Genomic DNA, 7,285 nt, shown 5'->3' with positions numbered 1-7,285 from the left:
TGTCTATGTGGCCCAGGTTGGAGGATGAAGAGCAGTGGCTATTCACAGGTGTAACTGTAGCACACTACAGCCTTGATCTCCTGGCCCAAGCAATTCTCCTGCCTCAGCCTCTGGAGCAGCCAGGACTACAGGCGCAGGCCACCACATCTGGCTTGAAGGGCATTTTTTGAGGGCAAGCATGGCACTATGTGTGAATGGGCAGAAGTCACACATGATTGAATAACTTGTCAGGGAAGATTTCTTGTATGTTTTGCCTGTGTTTTCTCTCCTTCTGTGATCCCAGAAACACTCAAAACATTGAGGGCAGATCTTTCCCACTTACTTCACTCAGACTCACATGCTAATCTCCACTGGACACACCCCCGCAGACAGACACACCCAAAAGAATACTGTATAAGGTTTCTAGATATTTCTTAATCCAGTCAAGTTGACACTTAAGATTAAGTCCCCAAATTTACCCCTCCTTAACTTAGCACCTGTATACATCTCCCTACATCATACTTAATTTCCAAATAAGGACAACATCAGACTAATAGTTCCACCTAACATGGTGCAATTGACATGATGAAGCTACCTGTGTGTAACTCCAAACCCACTCATCCTTTCTCCAGAATTCAACTTTCAAAATTTCAACATTTGGATTTTAATCTTTTGGACCGTGATGTTTAGAACTTTAGATGTTAGGAGATTTGAGGGATTTTATCTTTCAGAAATCCACCCTTTGGGATTGTCTTTCAGAATTCTGAATGGCACCACATATATTCATAGTATTCATAGCATCAATAAGTATGACCTTGATTTGCTTTCAACATCATGTAAGAATCAATATCCAATCAGATGTAATAGGATAAAAAATGAGATGGAAATAAGATAATACAATCATCTACTTTTTATGGGATAACCTTTTAATTAGATTTTTATTAAAACACTGCCCGAGTTCCATAAGTTCCATGTATTTAGGAGTCATTTTCACCAGTGTGTTGTTCAATTCCACAGGTTAAGCCTTCTTCATTATTATTAAAAACTTTAGATATTAGAGAGGTTACTATTCAATTTTTTTTCATCTTTTAGGATAGGCAGAGTCAGACTTGCTAAATTAAAGCTGACATTTTTAAAGGCTTGCAATAAGAATATCCCCACAATGATTGTAAAAACCCACTCAAAGCACCAATGACATTATCAACAGACATACCTTGACATGGCTTAAAAAGGATAGCTGAACAAGTTAAAACTAATGTTGTAAAAAATCCTTCATGTATTGGAGTCACTATAAAATTATTGAATATATTCAGGGCCTTATTTAGGTAATTAATCTATGGGCTCACGCAAACAACAAAGCTCAGCAGCAAAATCAGGCCAGGGCACGTCAGAGCCTAGGCGACAACTCTTCAATAGCAATGCCTAAGCACAGGAGACGGAAAATGCTCCGATTACAGAGTCAATGGTTATATACACAAGAACATTTATCTGTCCATGGCAAACTCCCACTACAGAGATTAATATTCAGGGACACAATGACCACAAGTGTTGCAAAGACCACAAAACCTGAATCACCTAGCTTGTGAAACATTTCCTGTTAGTTCTCTAACCTCTCTTCTTTTAAAGCGCGGCCGACTGACCATAACTGTAGATCCTAGAATACTTAACAACTGCCCAATATTCCCATGAGATTAAGTCATTCATTTAAAAAGTATGAAGAAAGAGTGGCACTTTCTAGGTCTCCAAGAACTCCTAATGGAGTCACCAGTGTGGCTCGTGCAAATACATCAGTGACATTGGCCATCTCCCCAGCTCTCATCAACAATTCCATCTACAACCTCCATTCTCTAAAATGTGTATGTCCACCTTGACCAGCTGTCATGAGCCTTTTATCACAAGTGGCAGACCACTTTTATTTTCCTTTTGAAAATGAAACTCCCTCCAATGAAAATACTAGAGCTCATAGCCAATCCCAGACCGATATAAAAGTCATCTTTTCCACGCCCCTGGCTTATTTCATTTGTTATTTTAGAGGTTCTTGTGAATTACAATAACCACAAAACAGAAAAACTGTTAGTACTGAAGGAAGGATGATTCCATCTTCATAGAGTTTGAAAAGAGAAGATCAGCAAGAATGTCCTAAAAGGAATGAACTCTTTGCTGTTCTCAGACCAGGGAATGCTCCACTTTCAACCCTTGGAACTGAAGCCCTTGTAACTGAAGGGCGATCACAGTTGCGAGAGCATGTAAATGTAATATGGACATTCTCCTGAGAAAACAGCTGGAAAATGTTAGCGGTGACTTATTGACTTCAATTTCATCGTAAACATTACCCGTTATTCCCATTTATAGCTTTAAATCCTAGCTGTTTAGCTCTGGTCCCATTTGGCAGGCTGCCGCATAGCTTCCCCTCTACCACCCAACCCTAGGTCACCTAGGCTCACATGCAGCCACAGAGACTGCAAGGGTCACCCCCTCCTGTGCTGATGTGTCCACCACATCCATTGCAGTCCATTGGGAAGTACCAGCATCCAGGCTGTAGCCTGCTAGAGGGAGTGCCTAAGGAACCTATCCTAACTATCCACGACGAAGGGCAGCCACCCAGGAGCAAGAAGATACATTTAATAACAAAAAAATTATTAGAGTCCAATAAATGTAAAAAGTCTTCATATTTACTGTAGATTTTTTTAGAAAGGATTAAAGTTTTAGTTGACTGAAAAAGATTTGAATGCATTGTCTGACAAAGAAGGAAGTTTCGGGGTGAAGAAGAGGAAAGACAAGGTCAGAAGGAAAACGGGAATGATAATTTTCTTGGAATTCTTTAACAAATTGCTTTTTTTTACTACTTACTAAGATATGAATTGTTCATTAAAAAGAATGTATGTGCTTCAAAGAATAATGACCAAAACACACATCCATGTCCTTACCATCTTCTTTAAGAAATAAAGCATCAGGCCGGGCGCGGTGGCTCAAGCCTGTAATCCCAGCACTTTGGGAGGCCAAGACGGGCGGATCACGAGGTCGGGAGATGGAGACCATCCTGGCTAACCCGGTGAAACCCCGTCTCTACTAAAAAATGCAAAGAACTAGCCCGGCGAGGTGGCGGGCACCTGTAGTCCCAGCTAGTTGGGAGGCTGAGGCAGGAGATTGCGTGAACCCAGGAGGCGGAGCTCGCAGTGAGCCGAGATCCGGCGATTGCACTCCAGCCTGGGCGACAGAGCGAGACTCCATCTCAAAAAAAAAAAAAAAAAAAAAAAAGGGAAATAAAGCATCAACAACTTTGAAGCCCACTCTACTCCTCCCTCACTCACTTTCCTCTACCCCATCCTTCTATGACAGAGAGAAACACTGCAACATTTTGTGTCTATCACTTTCTTTCCTTTTAAAACATTATTGGGTCATTGATATAACATACATACCAAAATATATTGCTTAGGTTTGCAATTTATGCAAAACATTTTTTGAAGTTTACATAGAAGACAGCATGATATATGTATATTTTTACCACTTGCTTCTTTTCATTGAAATTAAATTTGTGAGACCTATCCGTGTTGATGCCTGTAGACTGTTTATTCATTTGTATTGTGATACTGTATTCCATTGCATAAATATGTCACAGTTTATATGAAAATTTTACTGCAGATGTACCTTTGGATTGTCTCAAACAAGGCTACAAAAAGGACATCTATGAAGGTTCTTGTGCATGTTTTCTGGAACACATACAGAAGAGATTCCTCAGTGTTTGTGCTAAGAAATGAAATTGCTGGCTTTGAGGGTGCATGCATTATTGCTTTACTGGATAATTCAAATTGCTTGACAAGTAAATTTTGAATATACACAATTTGAGTATGAGTGTTATTTGTTCGTCATTTTTATCTATACTAATACTGTAATATTTTAAAACTTTTGATGTGTTTGCCAATCTTGAGGATATAAAATGTAACATTATTGTTTTAATTTGCATTACAGTTATTACTAATAAGAACAACCATGCATTTAAATCATTATTGGCAATTCATGTTGTCTGTTATGTATGCTTTAAATCTTCTTCCTTTTTGATTTGTCAGGGAATTTTTATTTATTTATTTTTATTTTACTTATTTATTGATTGATTTTTAGAGATGGAGTCTTACTCTGTCACCCAGACTGAGAGCAGTTGCATGATCAGAGCTAACTGCAGCCATGAACTCCGGGGCTCAAAAGATCCTCCCACCTCAGCCTTACAAGTAGGGCAGGGGACTACAGGCACGTGTGACTATGCCCAGCTGAGAATTTTTTAAATACATGATTCATTTTGCATGTATATTTATTATATATATCATGTGTATTTTACATACATACATATATATGTGTATTTATACATAGTCACAAATACCTTATCCCAATGTGTTGGCTAATATTTGTATTTGCTTTATAGTACATTTTTAAAAAATTGTGGTATGAACAATTAACACCAGATCTACTCTCCTAACCAATTTTTATGTGCACAAGACAGTATTGTTTACCGTAGGTACAATGTTGCATGGCAGATCACTAGAGATTATCGTCTTGCTTGACTAAAATTTTATGCCCTTTCGTTAGTAAAATCCCATTTTCCCCTTTTCTCCAGCACCTGGAAATCACCATTCCATTCTTTGATTTTATGAACTTGACTGTTTAAATACTTCATAAATTTAAATCACACAGTATTTGTCTTTCTGTGACCGGCTTATTTTACTTAGCATAATGCCCTCAAGGTTCATACATGTTATCACTTATTGCAGAATTTCCTTCTTTTTCAAGGCTGAATAATATCCCATTGCATATGTGTACAACACATTTTTAAAAATACTCATTCATTTCTGACATTAGGTTATTTTCATTTCTTGGCTATTGTAAATAGTACTGTCACAAGTATGAGAGTACCAAGTCTTCTTTGAGGTACTGATTTTAATTATTTTGGATAAATACCTACAAGTGGAATTGCTGGGTTATTTGGTTCTATTTTTAATTTTTGAGGAAACTCCACACTGTTTTCCATAGTGGCTGCACTATTTTACATTTTACCAAGAGTGGAGCAAATAGGGTTCTCATCTCTCTGCATCCTCTCCAACTCTTGTCTTCTGTTGCTTTTTTATAATAGCCATCTTGACAAGTGTGAGGTGATATCTCATTGTGATTTTGATGTGCATTTCCCTGACATTAGTAATGCTGGGCATTATTTCATGTAACTTTGTAAGTCTTATTTGAATAAATATTTGTTCAAGTCCTTAGCCCATTTTTCAATTGGCTTATTAGCCAATAATACCTCAATAGTCTGTGTAGGACTTCCTTATATATTTTGGATATTAACCCCCAATGAGATATACAGTTTGCAAGCATTTTCTTCCATTTTATAGGTTGCTTTTTCACTCTGTTGATTGTCATCTTTGCTGTGCATAAGCCTTTTAGTATGATATAGTCCCATTTGATTATTTTTGCTTTTGTTGCCTGAACTTTTGGTGTCAGAACTAAGAAATTATTCCCAAGACCAATGTCATGAAGACTTTGTGTTTTCTTCTATGAAGTTTATAGTTTCAGTCTTATATTTATGTCTTTAATGCATTTTGAGTTGATTTTTATGTCTGGTGTAAAATAAAGTGTCTAATTTCATTCTTTTGCATGTGTATATCCAGTTTTCCTAACACAATTTGTTGAAGGGACTATCCTTTCCCTATTAGATATTCTTAGATCCCTTGATGAAGGTCAGACGATCTGATGTGTGTTGATTTGTTCCTGGGATCACGATTCTGTTCCATTAGTCTGTATGTCAGTACTATAACATCTTGTTTACTTTAGCTTTGTAATATATCTTGAAATTAGGAAATATGATGCCTCTTTCTCTGGATTGATTTGGCTTTTGTGGTTCCATATGAATTTTATTTTGTTTTTTCTTAGTTTGTTTTTCTTAACCAGTTGTGCTGCCTAGAACCTCCATTTTACAGTGAATGAAAATGTTAGTAATATGCATCTTTATCTTGATCTTGATGTTTAATGTGAATGCTTTATGCTTCCTCTTTGAAAATGATGTTTTTTTGTGGATAACTTTAGTAAGAATTTGTTTAAATTCACTATATAAAAGATATTTTAATCATAAATGGTCATTAAATTTCATTCAATTTTTTAAAATCTATTGATACAGTTATCTTATTTTTCTTTTTTCATTATAGAATTTTGAGAAATAGATAATGCAAAATTAACCTTGTATTACTGGATAAAATTTAAATTGGTCAAGATGCATACCCTCTTTATACATTTCTGAATTCAGTTATTGACAATGTTTGTATCTGTGCTGAAAATTAGATTCTGGATAATGTGTCTGCCTCATAAAGAATTTTTTGTTATTTAATTATTTGTCACATTCACTTTGTTTATCAAGGCTAACATAACATCCTAAAAGAGTGGAAATCTTGATTCTCTGAAAAAATAATTGTATAAAAAATGGAATTATCTCTTCCTTGACTATTTGATAAAAGTTACCTAAAAAAAACTAAACCTGATGTTTCTTTTATGATAAATTTTTAAATAGTTATATATAGAGAGATACAATTTTAAATAAAATAATTCTCTTTTATTTATTTATTTATTTTTTTTTTCATTTCTCCCTGAATGAGTTTTGGCTATACAAGAATGTACAGTTAGCCTTTCCTATGAGTAAGTTATACATCCCGTGGATTCAACCAACCTCAAATCAAAAATATTCAAAAAAAATACAAATAAAGAAACAAAACAGTATAACAACTATTTATATAGCATTTATACCATATTAAGTATTACAACTAACCTAGAAGTGATTAAAAATATATGGAAGACTCCTCTGTGAAACCCTCCCTGATTCTTCCAGGCAGAATTAGTGACACTGTCAGCACTTTGAAAAGAACAAACCTGCATGTTGTGCACATGTATCCTAGAACTTAAAGTATAATAATAATAACAATAATAAGAAAGGCCTCTATTCTAAAAACAAAACAAAAGACCCCTCTTATGCCACTTGGCATTTGATTTCTATGTCTACTTATATATCTCTCAGTAGCCTGCAAGTAATTTAAGAGCAAAAACTGGCTTATTCAATCAAAAATCCCCACCATTCATCACAATGGCTGGCACATAGTGGGGCTTAATAAACACTGATAGAATGAATAACTAAATCTTTCCCATTTTACTGTGGTTTCTACTATCTAAAATGTAATCCAAAATATAATTTTTATGTGTCTTCTGTTGTTATTCCACATGCCTGAGCTATAATTGGAGCTCAATAAATACTTGCTGAGTAAAACACACACACACA

The 7,285-nt window shown here is 35.6% G+C and overlaps 1 pseudogene; it reads right to left on the bottom strand.

Moving 5' to 3' along the window:
• Positions 1-956: 956 nt before the first annotated feature.
• Positions 957-2,484, bottom strand: LOC106996853 (magnesium transporter NIPA2 pseudogene; annotated as a pseudogene).
• Positions 2,485-7,285: the final 4,801 nt, after the last annotated feature.

Source organism: Macaca mulatta, chromosome 2 (assembly GCF_049350105.2).
Source record: "Macaca mulatta isolate MMU2019108-1 chromosome 2, T2T-MMU8v2.0, whole genome shotgun sequence".
NCBI classification, from domain to species: Eukaryota; Metazoa; Chordata; class Mammalia; order Primates; family Cercopithecidae; genus Macaca; species Macaca mulatta.
Note: the sequence above shows the minus strand (reverse complement) of the source record. Positions and strands in the feature narration are given on the sequence as shown.